At 46.2% G+C, this 18,841-nt stretch overlaps 1 protein-coding gene across 4 annotated transcripts in view; it reads left to right on the top strand.

Annotated features, from left to right (window-relative positions):
- Positions 1-18,841, top strand: part of LRRTM4 (leucine rich repeat transmembrane neuronal 4) — a 203,433-nt gene that overhangs the window by 108,420 nt on the left and 76,172 nt on the right. The window lies entirely within an intron of this gene.

An 18,841-nucleotide genomic window follows, 5' to 3' on the forward strand; every position in this document is an offset into this window, starting at 1 on the left:
GGCAGAGAGTTTAGAGCAGAGAGATGGAAAAATAACACTGGACTTCATTTGCTTCACCCTTTAAAAGCAAAAACGGAGAGTCATCCCTGTCCTGGGGCTAAAGAGTGTGGAACAGGAAATATTTTAAAATCCTTTTGAGTAACAACATCTCATTTACAACAAGGATAAAAGTTGCCATCCTATTGTTTTTTAATTTCTGCCTTAATTACAGTCCCCTCTGTTTGCCAGTAGTTCTCAGAATTGTGCTCTTAAAATCCCCTTCTTTGGGGCTCTCTGGTTATTTCCAAATTTGCAAAGTTTAAAACTAGAGAATCATCTTCCTTTGATGATCATCTTCCTCCCTTAATTATCATTAATCCTCTTGTGTGTGGTACCTGCAGGTTGTTCCCAGTGTTCAGAATTTAACTGATATTCTTACAAACTAATAGGAATGAACGAGTGGTTGGTTTAATTTTTGCACAGATCAAGGAATGTCTTTTCCCCATTTTCTTGCCTTACTGATTTTTGGCTCAGCAGGAAATAAAATCTTTGTTAGTGCCACAAAGTTTGACTCTACACAGTACTTTTTCAGTGTTTTTCCCAATGCATCCAGGCCAAAGAGGGGGTTTTATTTCATAGCTGGGAATATTAAACTTGTACTGGCAGAGTTGGTGATGAGTAACTCAGTGCTGGTTATGGCAACACTCCTCGTGCACATGACAAATCTGTAATGTTTGCCACTCATCTCATTAATTCCACAAATACAGTCCAGAGAGTTTTCTGTGGGATTTTTTAGGGAAAGCATATGGATTTTGCTCCCAACTCCCATCTGGCTGCGTATCCTGTGTTTTAAAGGAAGAGGACAAGAGTGAGATGATGAATTTGGGTGGATTTGACTGTTTTCTTCACTCTGCCATGTTGTGTTTGTTTAGTCTGTAAACAAAGTCCCTCCTTGCTGGCCCCGTGCAGACAATTCCACAGGGACAGGAACTGCCAAAGTCGAAGGATTTGAGGAGCTCCTGTTGTGCTCCAAGTTAAATTGCATTATCAGTGTCCTCCCTGCATCTCGGAGTGCTGTGCCTGCCCCACAGCCAGGGCTGTCCTGCTTTCCTGGCCCAGGAATTCCCCATTTCCTGGGGTTCCATGGGGATTGTTCCTACAGAGCTTGGGCAGCAGGAGGGGAAGGGACACCCCGGGGCTCCCTGGAGGGTTTGTGTCCAGAAGGAGGGACAGCCCCAGGTTCTGTCACTGCTCCACCAACAAACTCAACTGACCACGGACAACACAGGCCTGGAGAGGGAAATATCATGGAATCACAGAATTCCAGAATGGTTTGGGTTGGAAGGGATCTCAAAGCCCATCCAGTGCCATCCCATGCCAGGGGCAGGGACACCTTCCACTAGCCCAGGTTGCTCCAAACCCCGTCCAACCTGGCCTTGGACACTTGCAGGGATCCAGGGGCAGCCACAGCTTTTCTGGGAATTCCATCCCAGCCCCTCACTGCCCTCACAGGAAGGAATTTCTCCTCAACATCCCATCTCTTCCTGCCCTCTGGCAGTGGGAAGCCATTCCCTGTGTCCTGTCCCTCCAGACCCTTGTCCAAAATCCTTCTCCAGCTCTCTTGGAGCTCCTCTAAGCACTGGAAGGGTCTCTGAGTCCTCTCTGGACCCTTGAGCTCTCCAATCTCAACTCTCTCAGCCCCAAGTTTCTGTCATCCAGAAACCCAAGGAACTCCCTGAGCTCTGGAGTCTCCTTCACCTCTGGAGTCTCCTTCACCTCTGGGCTCAGCAAAGCCCCCTCCCTCCCTTGCTGGATCTGTCGACCTTCTGTAAAGGCTTAAGGGAGCAGATCCCTGCAGTGGGAATGGCTCTGTCAGGGCTTTATGGGATAAAAGCCTCGCTGCCCTCTGGGGAGCAGAACATCTCTGAGATGCTCAGGTGAAGTGTTCACCTGCCAGGGCCTGACCTCCCACAGGAGAGAGCACCTGGAATGAGCTGTGGGAAGGGCCTGGGGTGTGCAGGAATCTGTCCCAGGGTTTGTTTTGCTGTTCCCAGACAAAAAATGTGATTTGTTGGCCTGAAGACTCGGGGCCTGGGCAGGTTGTTGCCTTTGCAGGGCAGTGCAGTCCAGGCTGGCCCTCGGAGCTCACTCCTGCTCCAGGAGCTGCAAATCAGCAGGCTGAGCTAAATCAGAGATGACATATTTGTGATTGAATGTGGGAAGTGTCTTGACCCTGCAGAATTAAGAACAGTGTGTTTGACTCCGGAGGTGCCATTTCTGAACTCGTTTTCTTACTTGATGTTTTTATTCTGTTCTTTCGAGACGTCTCTGGGGGACGTGGCAGATCACTAAGCCTGGACAGTTGGAATATTTACCTGTACACTCCAATCATACTAATTCCAGGTATCTTGACCTGAGTGTGACTTTTCTGAACCCTGGCATCCAAACCAGATGAATATGTGGCAGCAGGCAAGGATGTGGGAAAACAGAAAATCCAGACCTGACTCAGAAATGAGTCCAAGGCCAGGTTGGATGGGGCTTGGGGCAACCTGGGCTAGTGGAAGGTGTCCCTGCCCCTAGCAGGGGGTGGAATGGGATGATTTTAAGGTCCCTTCCAACCCAAAGCATCCCATGGCTCTGTGATTCTCTGATAACAAGGTCAGGGCAGCGGTTCTGTTGCTGATTTGCCCTTTTTTCCATGTTTCCTGCCCTGATCTCTGGAGTGAGAGCCCGTTCCTGGGATATATTCAGTGTGTCCATGTCCTTTTCAAAGTTACTGGGTTGTTTATTTTGTTTCCTTGTCAGAATGATCAGAGATAGTGCATCTGTTTGAGTTATAACAGCGACGGTCAGGACTGATAACAGACTATTTTAAGCTACTCTTAACAACAGCCTGTGAAGCTGCAAGGTTGTGTGAAAGATAGAGACAGAGCTTTATGGAACTGTGGAGTGAATTATTAACTGATGCTTCTGGCCCAACATGACAAATAAAATTCTATTGCAAAAAGATACTCCATTGTGTCAGGCATTGATTTGGGAAGATGTCTAACAAATGGCTCCTGGATAAACTCACTATCCTTCTTAATTTGTCTCTCTGATCAAGGAAGTTGAATGGAGAGGGAGCCACCAAATAAAATTAGCATTTTCTTTCACTCATTATCTGTGCTTTCTTAATAAAAGACGTGGAAGGCCTGCTGATTTCAGTGTGTAACACAGACATATGCAAATCTCAGATATCTTTATTTCAGGTTCCTGATGAAATCACCGAAGGACCATAAATCAACTCCAGACGTGGTCAAACAGATTCTCATCTCAGGGCTGGTGGGGTTTGGTTCATTTTGGGTTTGGTTGTGTTTTAATTTGAGATCTGTTTGGCACACTGCTGCTCATTCCCACGTTGTGTCAGCTGGCAAACAGCTTTTGTTTGTCCACTCTCAGACGTTAGTCGGGATAATCTGGAAAGGGAAGGGGAGAGTCACTGGGAGCCACAAGAGCTGAGTTTTAATTCTGCAAGGTTTGATCCCTGGCTGTGGATCAGGAGCAAGACAGAGGGAAGAGGAGGCACTAGGTGAGCCAAAGAGCACTGCTGGTCCCTGGGGTGGATGAGGGGTCCCCAGGATCCAGCCTGCCTCCAGGAATATCCAGGGGTAGGATGAGCAATGTGTGTTCATTCCTGGGGTGGGTCAACTCCTGGAGTCTTGTGACTTTTGGCAGCAGCCAAATGTGATATATTTACAGTATTTATACTAAGGAAGTGTATTTACTTAGGATCATGGAATGGTTTGGGTTGGAAAGGACCTTAAAGATCATCTTGTTCTACCCCTCTGCCATGGGCAGGGACACCTTCCACTAGCCCAGGTTGCTCCAACCCAGCCTTGGACACTTCCAGGGATAGGGCAGCCACAGCTTCTCTGGGAATTCCATTCAAACCCCTCATCATCCTCACAGGGTTAAATATTTCTGCCCAATATTTAACCTACTCTGAGTTTGAACCCCTTCCTCCTTGTCCCAACCCTCCAGTTCCTGATGAAACTCTGAACTTCCTTCATATCCCACTTCCTTGGAGGTGAAAGCAACCACCCCACCCCTGGCTGTGCCAGCCCCAATTAGACACATCAACCCCAAATTAACCCCCTGCAAGACCTGGAGCTCTGCAAGTGGCCACACACCCACCTGAGGGAAGTGCTGAGCTCCTGGAACCAGGGAATGCTCAAAACAGGGCACAGTTTTATCTCAGTAACCATGGGCAGGAGGAAGCTTTGCTGTCCTTGGCAGCTTTTAACCGTCTCCCGAGTGGCCACAGGACAATAAAACCTGGTATGTCCCTGCACTGCACCTGAGGACACAGGTACAGCCTGCCAAGGCTGGAGGACACATTGATTTCACCCAGGAAATCTTTAGAAACCTTCAACTCGGTGGCATTTTATCCTGCAGCTCATCATTGCTGCTCCATTTTCTCCTCCACCTCATCATTACTGCTCCATGTGCAGATAATTCAGGAGCATCTTGCTACAGAAACAAGAGGCACGAGGATTTCTCATCACAGGTTGGTGGATGAGAGCCTGGGAGAAGGAGGAAGATGGATTATTTTCCAGAGAGCACCGTACTCCTGGATTCTGCAGTGGCACCAGTGAGGGAGGCTGTGCAGGAAGGCTCCTGGGCTGGAATTTAGCTGTAAAGGCTGGTGTTCCATCATAGTCACATCCCATTGTTCATTCCTATTGCTGTGCTTGGAGGGTGAGAGAATGTAATTCCCTGGTCTGAAGCATCTGTATTGTTTGTAACTAGTGGAATGAATTAGAAGTGGAGTGTGCCTTTGGCTTTTCGTGTTCAGAGAGTGTATTGTCACAAATTTCTTAATTATGGGGACTTGAGGTCTATTTTAAACTTTATTCTCCTCTGTGTGAGAGTTCCAGTGTATAAAACACAGGTTTTAGATGCTGGGTTGGCATTGACATCTTTTGCATTCATTACTTTGAGTTTCTGATTTGATCTAATGGACAGAGAGATTTGGGGAGGGGATAGAAGATAATATTTTCAGTTGTGACTTAGGGCCAAATTTGTAGATATTTAAAGTAACTAGTGCTAAACAAGATAGGTTAAAAATTCATCTCTAATGTAGATCAACACACCACGGTTGTGTGTTTGATCCCTTGTAGGCTGTTCACTCCAAAATTGGACTGCATGGTCCTGGTGGGTCCCTTCCAACTCAGAACACTCTGTGATTCTGTGACCTGCCTACAGACCTGCTCGTGCTTTTCTGGGGATCTGAATTGTTGAGTGTGGAATCACCCCCTGAGCTGTGTCAGAGCAGCTGCCAGCAGGGCACGGTGCCACACAGAGGGACCTGGAGTGGGAATGGGACCAGGAGGGAGAGCTGTCCAGTGCTCACTGTCAGATGCCCAGCTGCCTGACCCCTGTGGAAGGAGTGTCTGAGTGTCAGCTCCATGTTAAGGTGCCTGGGAATCCCTGTGCTGGGAATCCCTGTGCTGGGAATCCCTGTGCTGGACCCCAGTAAGACCCTGAGCGTTGGTGGCTGAGGAGACCCCACACCACGGGCAGGGGGAGGGCAGGACCCTGCTGCTCCACGGGCTCCCAGGAGCCATAAATCGACAAGAAATGTGCTGTGAAGTGCCTAAAAAGTTTTTTACATCGATTTTTCAGGAGCCAGGTAAGTCCTTTCAGCAGTTTCATCCGATTTAACGAGATTCCGAGCCATCAGTCAAGGAAGCGCTTATGCACATTCTGCTCCAAGAAGCACTTCACTGTATTTTGCTTAATCTACTGCACTGCTTTCCCCCTGTTCTGGTTTATTCCTTGCTCTGTAATGGCCCACACAGGAGACATTTTGTCCCAGGCAGAAGCAGTGCCTTGGGAAGGGTGGTGTGACCTCTGCGTGCTTGGAATACGATTATGGGACTCGGAGGAGCTCACGGGCTCTGCAACACGGGATTCAGGGGGAAAAAAGGGCTGCAGAGCCATTTCCTCACAGGTGTCATCATGATGTGTGGTAGGAGGGTGTTCATGTGCCCCGTTCACATGAGCTGGTGTGAAGTGCTAATCACTCCTTTCCCTCGAGCAAACCAGTTGTTGGCTCTGCTCCCTCACTGCTCCAGGTCTGGAGTTTCCCAGGGTGTGGAAGGGCAGTGCCAGCTGTGGCAGCCCTTTTGTGTCAGCTTTTCTTACAGATAAGTTGCAAAACACTGTAATAGGCGAGCAGAAATACGGGCAATTTCAGAGAAACATGAAAATTTCCCTTTTCAGAACGACCTGAGCTGAGGTGAGATCCGTGAGCTCCCGAGCACTGCAGAGCCAAATCACCTCAAATCTCTGCCTGCTCTCCCTGCAATTTTCTTTGCAAGCAGCTAATCATGTCCAGCAGCACTATGAGGAAAAGGTACCACAAAGATGGAAATTAAAGCTCTGGCAATTGCAGCCCAAAGAGAACTGGGGGCCCTGGGCAGCTCCACCGAGCCAGTGGCAGTGATTGGGGTGAGCTTGGTTCTCCTGCATGGAAACTCTCTGGCTTCATTAGAACTGGAAGCTCCAGCTAATTTCTGCCAAGCTTTTCCCTGCAATCAGGGGTTGTGTGATTAGGGTCAGGATTCCAGTCACACTCAGGTTCTGCTTCAGGCCGTTCATTCCACGAGGCAGAGAAATGATGGTGATGGAGGGAAGAGAATTAAAATCGCACACAAACACACAGAGGAAAGAAACCCAACCAAAAAAACCAAAGGGCTGTCTTTAGAAAGCATGAAAACTGGGAAAACCTGGGATTTACTGAAATAACTTACTTTTTTCTCCCCTAAGAACCAAACAGGAAGACCAGGTCTCAGCTTTGCTAGAGTGCTAAAAATGAGACATTTTAATCTACGTGTTTGAGCTCAGTCCTAACTGGGATCCTCCAGCCCACATCCCTTCCAAAGCTGCTGCTGCTGCCCCAGCCTCTCCAGATCCTGGCCCCAAATCTGCCTAAATGCTCAGCTCAGGATGTTGCAGTTCTCGTACAAATGGCAGAATTCCTACTGAAGGCATCCAAGCGTCGCTTCCCAAGGATTACATCCTGTCTGAATGTTACCAGTCAATCTTTGCCTTGGTATTTATATTCATTTCTATTCCTGGTTGACTTTACATAATCTCATGGAGCCTTTTTATTTTTCTGTAAAAGGAGATTACTCTGGGTGGCAACAACTGACGCCAGCACAGATAAAATGCCTTAAAATAGTTGCTAGAAAGGACGAGAAAAACAGCAGCTTGTTTGGAGCGTGGAGAAAGTTTTTCTGCATTTAAAACTGATTTTAATACTGGATAATCACCCTCCCAAGGTGTTTTGGTTTAGGACCCAGTGATTTAGAGTTGTTTTTCCACATCTCCCATTGCTTTCAAACACTGTGGGGCCCTCACGTTGTGAAAGGTCTTCACAGAGCGTTTGAGAAATAGTTTGGGTGTGATACAGCCACATGAGAGAATTTCATGTGAGGGGAGGAACAAGAAAGGATGTTTGAGAGTAGAATTGTTAAATGAACAGAGGAATTTTGCTGGTTTCTTAGTTTATAAAGCTTGGGAATCCACTGCTAAGGCCAGACATGGAAATCTTGTGTCCATCCTTGAAAACCCCTTGGTGCCCTCAGCGAATTTGCCTTCTGCACTTAATAGATAATTAGATGAAATCAGTGCAGGAAAATAGCTGTGCCAGGTTTGTATTGTGGACATCTGCACCCCTGAAATTCAGGATATAACTTAGTTCCCAGTGCTTTTGAACACCAGTGGGATGGCTGGGAAGCCTTGCAGGATCTTCCCTTGAGGAATGAGCAGCATTCCAGGTCAATGTAGATAGAGATGTATTTATAAATATTCTCCAGTGCAGTCTTTAGCTTTCCTAAAATTAATGGACTTTATTATTATATTAACACCATTGAGAGACCTGACACATGCACCTGTTGGGATTAAACCATTTATCCATCAAAGCAAAAGGAATCCACCCCTTCGAGCCCCCCAGTGCAACACGATGCCCAATGAGCACCAAAATGCTCCTTGAGCCATGAATTTTCAGGGGTTATTTACAGGGCTGTGAGAGAAAGTGGGGGGGGAAATGCCTCTAGGTTTGGATTTCATAGCACTCATCACAATTTTCAGCCGAAAGCTGCTGGATTCACTCCCTGCTGTGGTGTGAGGGACAGAGGGAAATGGAGTTGGGCCTTTCTAGCAACTATTTGAAGGTATTTTACCTGTGCTGGAGCCAACTGTTGCCACCCACAGCAATCTCCTTTTCCAGAAAAATAAAGTAATGCAATGACTGTCTGCAGGTATTTTTTCTGTTGCAGTGGGGCTGACTCCAGAATTTGGAGTGATGCCAGGAGGTGCTTCTGTCCTGACAGGTCTTTGTAGTCCTGAAGGAAGAATTCCTGTTGGAAAATGTAAAGCATTTGTCATTTTGTGGGGCTCTTTCTCCAAGCCTGGCTGCTGCAATGAATTAAATTAATGTGGGCCCCACCAAAGTGTTTTAATTGTCACTGGCAACACAATGTTGGGTTGAAGTTGTTATTCTGCAGGCACGAGCCCATATGTCACCAGAACTGATAAGCTGCATTATGTACATCACCTCCAAATTAACTCAGGATAATATTTATCCTGTAAAGAACCAGCCATTCTGTTGATGGCAGAAACAAATGTGTCTCCTCAATTTTCCTTATTCAAAAGAGAAAAAAAAAACCCAAACCCATCCCCTCCCCCCCCAAAAGAGCTGAGATCAGATTTAATTTAGAACAAACACTTGAACTTTAATTATTAGCATTCAGCCAGGACATTGCAGAGCGGGGCCTAATAAGAGAAAATTAATTAAAAATTAATAAAGGAAATATGGAGGACATTGTAGGTTTTTTTTTTTTCCCTATACAATTAATAAATCTACTTTGAATAACCTGAAAGAGGGGAATAATTAGCTTAGCCAGGTAATTGCTGAGTGAATGAGGGAAGGGCTGTGGATGGGTCTACATGGATTTGGACACTTTTTCCCACATAATTCTCCTGGAATGTGCCCAGGAAGGCCAAGGGTGTGTCAGCAATGATGGGGGACAGGCCCAGGGCAGGGACTGAGCACTGCTGAGACCCCAATCCTGGGGCAGCTTTGGGTCCCTCACCCCAAAAGGGACATGGAGGGGCTGGAGCGTGTCCAGGGAAGGGAATGGAGCTGGGAAGGGGCTGGAGCAGCAGGAGCAGCTGAGGGAGTTGGGGGGGCTCAGTCTGGAGAAAAGGAGGCTCAGGGGGATCCTTCTGGCTCTGCAACCTCCTGACAGGAGGGGGGAGCTGGGGGGGTGTAATGGAAGGAGATCCAGCTGCAACTTCAGCTCTGAATGCTGCATGGAAGAACAGAGACACTGCTGCCCTGAGAGTGGAAAGGATCTTTCCTTCTTCCCTCCTGAACTTTTATTGGAGGAAAAAGATATTTGATCCAATGTAAATACTGGTTTATCATAGAAGAGATAGTTAAGATTGTGTATATAATGTATTCTAATATTTATTTGTGTAGTGGTTGTAATATAATTCCCTTCCCCCCATATTGAGTCTTGTGTTGTGTCTGGAAAACCCCTCTCACACTGGGGTGAGATGTGGGAGGGCGGGGCTTGGACTCGGGAATTGGATTTTTAGGGGTCTCAAACCACGACAGGGGGCTCGGGCTCTGCTCCCAGGGAACAAGGGACAGGAGGAGAGGGAACAGCCTCAAAGTTGCCCCAGGGGAGGGTCAGGTTGGATACTGGGGAAATTCCCTCCTGGAAAGGGCTGTTAAGCACTGGAATGGGCCACCCAGGGCAGTGGCACCGTCCCCATCCCTGGAAGGGTTAAAAAAAACACTCAAAGTTCTTCACCAGCCTTTATAGACTGGGAAAGAAAATAATTGCTGGAATTAAAGGAACCCAGATAATTTAAAAGGAAACACTGATCTGAGAGTTTCTTACTTGAAACAAACCTTTTGCTTAAAAACCTTTTCAAATATCACAGCATGGGATGGCACAAGAGGAGATGGCCTCAAGCTGTACCAGAGGGATTTATCCTGGATAATGGGGAAAATTCCTACATGGAAAGGTCTGTCCAGCCCTGGGCAGGGGTGAAGTCCCCATTCCTGGGGGGATTTGATATCCACAGGGATATTTAATATCCACAGGGATGTGGCACTTGAGGACATGGGTCAGAGGTGGCCTTGGCAGCGCTGGGGCGTGGTTGGACCCGATGATCTCAGAGGGCTTTTCCAGGCTCAGTAATTCCATGATTCCCTCAGCCTTCTGTGGCACTTCCCAGCCTGTGTTTCAGTCTGTGCAGGGCTCCTTCCAGCCTCGCTCTCCCCCATGGGAACAGGTTCCAGAGGACTCAGCAAACCCAACAATGACTTATTGTTGAGTCACCACTGTTGTGTTGCAGTCGCCTTTTTGGGTCTGTTTGCTGTTTTCTTTGAATGAATATTCAGTTCTGAGGAAGCAGAGGCCTCTCTCATGTTTTGGTGTAGGACTCTGATCCCAAACCCATGGAAATCAGACCAGCTCTGTCTGTGATGTCAGTGAGAGCTTTGTTAGGTCGGGCTCAGTGGGGCCTGAGCTCACTGAACTCAGTGAACTTTGCCTCCTTGGTGGTGATCCTGAGGCTGATGGAGTGAAGGAGAGCCCTGTCCTGGAGTGAAATTTCCCTAAATGATTTTTTTCCACTTCTTTTTCTGCTGTTTGCAATATTTTGGGGGTTGTTTTTTTTTCTGGCTCTCGAAAAAACTCAGCATGTTCACTTATCTCCCACCCCCTCCCCTGTCAAATAAAAGAATTTCCAGTCCTGTCTTTGAGACTCTGTAATTTCTTACCTTAGGAATTATGATGCCAAAAAAGCAACGTGAAATAATAATGCAACATTGAGCAGTGGTAGGTATCAAATGATACAGAAATCAGGAGAGGAGCTCAATCCCACTCACTTGGAGATTTCAGGCTGCAAAATGTGGCTGGAGAGAGATTTCTGCTTTCTCCCACTCAAAGAGAACCACAACAGCAATGAAACAAAACCCAGGGAGAATCCAGGCTTTGCATGTGGAAAGGGTGTGTCCCTGGAGCAAGAGGACAGCACATATTAGGTGTTTATTTAGGAATATATTTAGTAATTTATTTAGGTATTTATTTAGGTATTTGGGTTTCCCAGAGAAGCTGTGACTGCCCCAAGATCCCTGGAAGTGTCCAAGGCCAGGTTGGAGCAACCTGGGCCAGTGGAAGGTGTCCCTGCCCAGGGCAGGGGGTGGCACTGGCTGGGCTTTAATGGATTCTATGCTCTGATGTCTGTTATCATCCAGTCACTGGGTACTTTTGATTTACACAATCATTCCTGGCCTCTGTGCACCTTACAAATATTTCCTTCAATTACTTTTGTTGCTTATTGTTATATTATATATACAATTATATCTGTCAAACAAACTGCAGGGTCAGAGGAGTTGATATTGGGGCTGATTTTTTTCCGGTTTCAGTTTTTCCATGTCCTCACAGCAGAGGCTCAGATCCTGTTGTTTGATTCTTTTCCCTGATCCAATTAAACAGAAGCAGTGAAAAGGCTCCTTCTCTGGGTGCTTTTGCTTCTTTGGCACCGTTTGTTTTCCAGTTTGGTGGCAGAGTTTCCACCAGAAAGAGGGAGTAGCTGGAACTTGCTTAATTAGACTCATTCCCACTGAAGAAGGTAATTTCTGGGGGGTTGTTTTGTGGGATGATGTGAAGACTGAACACCTGTAGGAGACTGAGCCATGGAACACTGCACACATCAGGCTTGCACTAACAAATGAGGCCTCTCAAAGCCCTTTTGCCTCAACAGATGGGTTGGGGATGGCACAGTTGGATGGCACCAGATGAGCTGTTGGTTTCAGCACAAAATATAATTCCTGCAAGGAAAGATCTGTTCCAGTTGTGAATCCAGATCATTGCAGTGCTCAAACCTTTAGCAAATAGGAGACTTTATTTCCTTTCTGTCTAATAACTCTTCATTGATTCAAATGTCTAGAAAACACAGACCTGGGATATTCACTGCACCAGTGGATTCCAGAGGCTGACAGTGCACTCTTCCAAAAGCTCCAACTTGCAGGTGTAATTATATTTAATTATATTGTTCCAGGAGAGGTATTTTAAAGAGTTCTTAAAACGATCAAAGGCGACGACTTCTCAGATTAAACTGTGGCCTTTTCCATTATTCTGTGAGACATTTTAATACCATAATCTTTAGTTTTGCTGTCTCTGGCTGAGTTCACACACCTGCAGCACAGGGGGTGTTGTGGTGGTGGCCAAACCTCCCTGCTCTTGAAGGCTCCTGGGAGCTGGTGCTGCTTGCTGGAATCACTTGGAGTGGGAGCAGTGTGGGGTCGGCAGGGCTGGATCCACCCCAGGGGCAGCTCCTGGGGGTTTTACCCCCTGGTTCAGCAGCTCCTCAGGAAATCTTCCTTCATCCCCATATCACCACTGGTGAATCAGAGCTCAGATCAGTCCAGCAGTTTAATTCCCTGGGCAACCTCATCTCCTCGGATGGTGAGATTGATGGAGAGATGGACAAGAGGTTAGCAAAGGCATAGAGAGTTTTTGGAAAACTCCATAAAAGAGTTTGGTGAAATAAACACTTGAAGAAAAGTACCCAGCTCAGTGTTTCCAGAGCCATAGTGCTGTCTGCTCTCTGCCAGGGGAGGTTTAGGTTAGATGTTAGGAAAAAATTCTTTACAGAGAGGGTTATCAGGCATTGGAATGGCCTACCCAGAGAGGTGGTGGATTCACCATCCCTGGAGGTTTTTAAAAAGAGATTGGACGTGGCCCTTAGTGCCATGATATAGTAATTGGAGTTGGATCAGGGGTTGGACTTGATGATCTTGGAGGTCTCTTCCAACCCTACCTATTCTATGATTCTATGATTCTATGGATCTGAATCATGGGTCATCTACTGCCACCACCTGCGACTCCTGGAACGCTCCATCAACGCTGCCTCCGGACAATCCTAAACATCCCCTGGGCAGATTATGGGACCAACACATCTGTTCTGGAACAAGCAGCAGTCACAAGGATTGAGGCCATGTTGTGAGAACACAGCTGTGCTGGGCAGGGCACGGCTCCAGGATGAAGGACCAACCACCCCCTCCCTAAGATCCTGTTTATGGGGAACTTGCCACCGGCTGCCGCAAGAGAGGAGCCCCGAAGAGAAGATCCAAGGACTCCCTGAAACAACATCTCAACCTCGGCCACATTGACCAACAGAACTGGTCTACTCTGGCCTCCAGTCGGGAGCTCTGCAGACACACCATCTATAACGCTGCTGATGCCTTTGAGAAAGCACCAGGATCAGTCTGGAGGAGAAAAGACAACGCAGAAAGAATCGTGTCCTGCAGAATATTCCACCCAAGGAGTCTTTCTGCTGTGCCTTTTGCAACTGGACGTGTCTGTCTCGTATTGGCCTTTTTAGCCACCAACGTGTTTGTAACAAATGTGGGCAGAGCCCTTCCCAAATCTTGGTTCACTAAGCCCGGCCATGATGATGATGATGAGCAGCCAGAGCAGAGGATCCGTTTGTGTGCAGGGCCCCTGTTTGTGTGCAGGGGCTGCCAGGGCCTTGGGGACACTTCACACAAAGGCTTTGCACTCTCTGCTCCAGCTTTTCTCTGCTCAGCCTTCCCCAAATTCCTCACTAATGTGCACAGAGTTTCACCTGATTCCTTGCAGCACAGGACGAGTTCTTCTGCAGCTCTGAATGCCTTGGAAAAGTTTTGAGGCTTTGGTACCCCTGGAGATTGTCCTTCCTTAGCAGGGGTGTGCCACCATCCTGACTGATTCTTTTGGAACTCATTGGTGGTTCTTAGTTAGAGCCAAGCTTAAGCTTTCAGAACATGGTTTTGACACAGTGTCCACTCAATGAAAGCTTTGATTTCTAAAAAATCAGCAATGTTCAAGAAAAGGTGTGATTTCTGCAGTTACCATAAAACATCTCTAGCTGTTCCATTCCTTATCTTAATTCCCAACAGGCACAGAATTCAATTAATACACAACAAAACTGTGACAGCAAGGAAATCATTTTTACTTTGTCTTTAAAACATAACATAATACCAATAAATACTAAATAAATAATATAATACAAATACATAATAATATACTTAATATAAACAAATACAAAATGGTTCCCTGCCCGTGGCAGGGGGGTGGAACAAGAGGAGCTTTAAAGGTTCCTTCCAATCCAAATCATTCCATGATTCTAAAATGCAAAACCAGTTTCAGGGCTGTGGTGTGTTCATTGTATAAAGTGAAATAATTTCTGTCCCTGCCATTTTTTGTACAGAACTGAAGCAGAACCTTTCCTTCTCCCAGCTTTTGGGCTGGGATACTAAATGAAGGTTCTCCACTCCAGTACAGGAGTGTCCTGATGGCTCCTGAACGTCCTCCTTTTGCATCTCAAAGTGGCCTGGAAAGCAAATTGCCTTCAGCAAGAATTTAGTGTGCCGACAACTTGAAAGTCTATTTTTGCATATCTGGGATATATTCTTTCAAATGGGATAGTCAGGCATGGCAAAATATCCTGCTACTGAATTCTCTGAGCCTTTTTTCCTTCTGATTTAGTGGAGCATGACCCCAAACATGTCGTTTTTCATGGCAAACAGGGGTTGATGTGCAGCAGTGCCACGCTGTGCAGGAGGCTCCTTGTTATTGCTGTTGGTGTTCAGGGGGGAGTTGCTGTTTGTTTTGATGTGGAAAATTCTGGCAAATTGCTTGCAGCTCCAAGTGGGGGTGTTTTTTGAACTCAATCAAAAGGGAATCTTTGCCACATAGCACCTTTCAGCTGTGGAGCTGGATGTGAGATGAGAGTCGTTATTCCTAATTAATGTATTGAGAAACAACATGAAGTGGCTTGTCTGTGATTGTTCATTAAGTCACTGGCAAAAGCTCGGAATAAAATCAGGAGATATTGAATTTGCATCCATTGCCCTTCCAACAGTTTGTTCTTTTTTATTTGCTTCTTTGTTTTTAGAGGGGTCTTTTGAGCATCTCTGAAAATCAGTTCCCTTGGAGTTCAGTGGCACTGCCTTTTTGGCTGAACCTGAGATGATGCCCCTGTAAATAAATGTTCTCAGGCTTTAGGAGCTGAATCTGCACCAGTCACCAGTTCCCTGAGCAGAGTGTTGATGAGCTCTTCCCCTCATTCCAAAGGGTAGGAAATCAGGGTCTTGCACCACCTCAGCCCCAGGTCAGGGAAAGGCTTTTGTTGGAGCAGTGAACAAATGAGGAAATCTTTTGGCAGCTCACCCCTTCTCACGTGCCAGGAATGATTTCCCTGAAATATCCAGCTGTCCTTGTGATGTGCAGTGGGTTTATTTGGAGAAACAAGTGGAAGAGGATGATCTGGGTTAGAAAGAGTCTCCTTGGCTGTAAAAGTGCTGCAGTTGAGAGAACCATGAGATGTCTGTGGCAGTGAAGTGCTTCTGTAGAGCAGAAGAATTAAGAAGTGCCTTAATGAGTGAAGAATCACAGATTCCTTGGTATTTATATTGATTTTTACAGCTGCAAAGGTGGGACAGAGCCTGCATTTAAGTGGCTGCAGCATCTGCTGTCCCTCCTGAGGGACTGGAGCCTGGGTTTGTGTTCACTCCTCAATCCTGATCCTTCACACAAGGGAAGGTTTCCTGGGTTACATTTTCCCTCTTGTTTCCCCAGGTTCTGGCAGGGGCAGCAATGGAGAAGGAGCTGCTTGTTTAGAGAGTCCCTGGGATGTATCCCAAGGTTTAGAAAGTACTTTGAAACCTCGAGGTAACAGGAAACCCACAGTAATTGTTAATTAGGGGATATAAAGTTCCACACAGATTTTATTATATAGGAAGAAATTCTTGGGCACAGAGGTGGGGAGGCCCTGGCACAGGTTGCCCAGAGAAGCTGTGGCTGCCCCTGAATCCCTGGAAGTGTCCAAGGCCAGGTTGGAGCAACCTGGGCCTGTGGAAGGTGTCCCTGCCCATGGCAGGGGTGGCACTGGGTGGCACCCAAACCATTCCCTGATTCCATTGTTGCTCTGGGATCCAGAGGCAGCAGCACTCCTTCCTTTCCCAGTCAGTTTGAAAGCAGAAGCTGCACTGAAGTTTGACATTTGAGCAATAAAATCAGACCTTGTTGTTTCCCTGTGCAGGTGCTCTGGGCACTGATCCCAAGGGATTGGGCAGACATTCCATCCAGGACTGTGCCAGGCCTGGAAAGGTGTTGCATCTCCCCATTATTAGTATTATTGTCCTGTTTTGCTGGTTCACCTCTGGGTTGGGGCTCAGCAGCAGAACTTCCTCAGTTTTATTGAGTTATTATTGATGGTTGTGGAGCAATTCTTAGCAGTGGGGTTAGAAAAGGAGGCAGGAAGGAAGAGAGGGAAAGAGCAGGGGAAAAATAGAATAGAAATTTCCCTCTGTCCTTTTCCAGCTGACTGGGAACGGGCTGAAAAGTGGTCCCAAGGCATGGTAGAACATCCATTAATTCTGGGAGCACCACTGCACACATGGCTGATGATCCATGGCATGGATTCATTTCCTTTGGCTCCAACAGCTCCGTTCTCAGCACTGCAGTGATGGATTTGTCTTGATCCCAAGGTTTCTATTTGAAAGTCAAAACTCGTGGTGCAAGAATGTTTAACCCTGTAAGATTCCTGCCCCCACCCAGGCAGGTGAGGGGGCTCAGGAGGCAGCAAACCCATGGAAATCTTGACTTGGGAGCAAGTAGAAATGCTAAATTTTGTTTGGTGGGAGGCCCAGAAAGGTGAAAGATGAAGATGAGGAGGATTTAAGTGGGTTGTCTCAGTGCCTGTGTTCAAGTTTCCACTTGGCCTGTTCAGAACTGACAGGGAGAATTGGTTAATGGGGGAGTATTAAAGTAAAACTCATATTCTGTGGTATAAAATAACTTGGGTAATGCTTGTACAGCAGCCCAAGCTTTAAATGAGATACCACATTTAGCTGGTGCTGCTGGGGGAATGCCTGGTGTTCTCTTGGTTTGGAATAAATACTTTCAGGAGGTTGTTGTTTTTCCCTTCTCCTCTTGGCCCTGCAGTGCTGCCTGTGCTCAGAGCTGCCACTGGCAGTGCCCAAATAGGAAAGATTTGCTCCTTTTCCCCTCAAATTCTGGACTTTCACACTCTGCCCCCCACTTATTGAGTGTCCCAGAGCTGGGTTTCCTTATTGTTTTGTCTCTTGCTGTAGGGATCCCAAAAATTGGCATTAAAACCGTGTCACTCAAACCTGAAATCCATTTTTGTTTGTTTTGGTTTTGTTTGTTTGGTTTTTTTAAAATCAAGGCATGTAATTTGTTTTTTTCACCAACCAGAGGTAATTACTCAATGCTGGGAGCTGGACTTAATTTAACCTCAGTGGAACCAAGGGCTTTGAAATTCTCCTGTGAGTATTTTGATGTGACACGTGAGGCTCTCTCTCACAGCAGCTTCTTTTGATGCACAAAAAGAGGTTTAGGAGGAATATTTTGGACTATCTGAAGTGCTGAGTTTCAGTCTGGGTCACTCACTGTGTAAATATTTGCATGAAGGCTCTTTCTGAACGTTCCAGTTCCACAGAAATGCAGGGAAAATGTCCTGTGAATAAAAATTTTGGCAGGCTCCAAAAAAAAAAAAAAAAAAAAAGAAAAGGTGTGTAGATGGAAATAAAGGACATGAAATCCTTGGAGCATTAAAAAAAAATCATTGTTTTTCAAGGGAATGATTTTTTTTCTAAAATGGGAAAGCAAATCTAATGCCTAATTTCACTCTCCTCTTAGCTGTGCATCAACCCCCTTTGCAGCTGTTTATTTCTCCAGGATAAAAATGAATGATGGGTTTGAATCCCAGATGGGGACATAAAGCATACTATTAATTAGAAAAGTCCGTATTAATTGAATAATACAAATGATTAATAATTGTCCAGCTTGGAAAATTGCAATTCCTATTCCAGCTCATTGATTTTGTTTTGTGGTGGGTTGATGTTTTTTGGTTTTTTTTTTAAATACCCACCTCGAATCATTAAAATGAAAATTAACGTTGTCATTATTAACTCGGAGCCATTAGAGCTGCTGGTAATGCTTGGCTTTTATATTCCCTGAAAATACTTCAGGCACAGTTGCTGTCTAGACATGACCATTTCCTATTTAATCCCAAATTATTCCCAGTGGTTGGAACAACACAAGAAATACCATGGAATGAAACAGAAATGTATCCATAGGATCTTGTCAGAGAGTGGAAAACAAGGGGTGGGTTTGCCTCTATATTAAATTTTATGTCATCTTTGTGATCAGAGATGTCCAACATTGGATTCAGGGCTCTTTTTAGAGGGGAAAAGACCAAAAAATATATCTGGGCAACAATCAGTGTGCTGAGGGCTGACTGGGATTATTTCAGGTGGTTTTACAACCTCTCTGAGGTCTCTGGTTCTCGGGGACTCTTTCCTGATGGGATTGTTTGAGTTGGTTTCGTGTCCCCTCTGAGGTCTCTGGTTCTCTGGAACTCCTTCACTGCTGTGTCCAGGAAGCAGGTGAGCACCCAAAGTTCTTGGAGCTGTTCAGAAAGTTGGAAAACATCTCAGGAAGAACAATCCAAACAGCATTTTGAGCTGCCCAAAGATTTAGGAAGCAGGTTCTCCACGAAGGTTTAGGAAGCAGGTTCTCAGTGGAGCTGGATAGACCTTCATTCATCTGTTAAATCACAGTATTGATTTCCTAGAGATGAACATTCCCTTCACCTTTATGGGGGATAATTGGGGAGTTCTGTGGTTTTTAAATACTGTGTGTCCATCCCTGGAGGTGTTGGTGCTTTCCCTGGGATCGTGGAAGGGTTGGTGATCCCAGTTTATCCCATGGCCATGGAAGGTTTG

Source organism: Neopelma chrysocephalum, unplaced genomic scaffold, assembly GCF_003984885.1.
Source record: "Neopelma chrysocephalum unplaced genomic scaffold, ASM398488v2 Primary Assembly neopelma1_318, whole genome shotgun sequence".
NCBI classification, from domain to species: domain Eukaryota; kingdom Metazoa; phylum Chordata; class Aves; order Passeriformes; family Pipridae; genus Neopelma; species Neopelma chrysocephalum.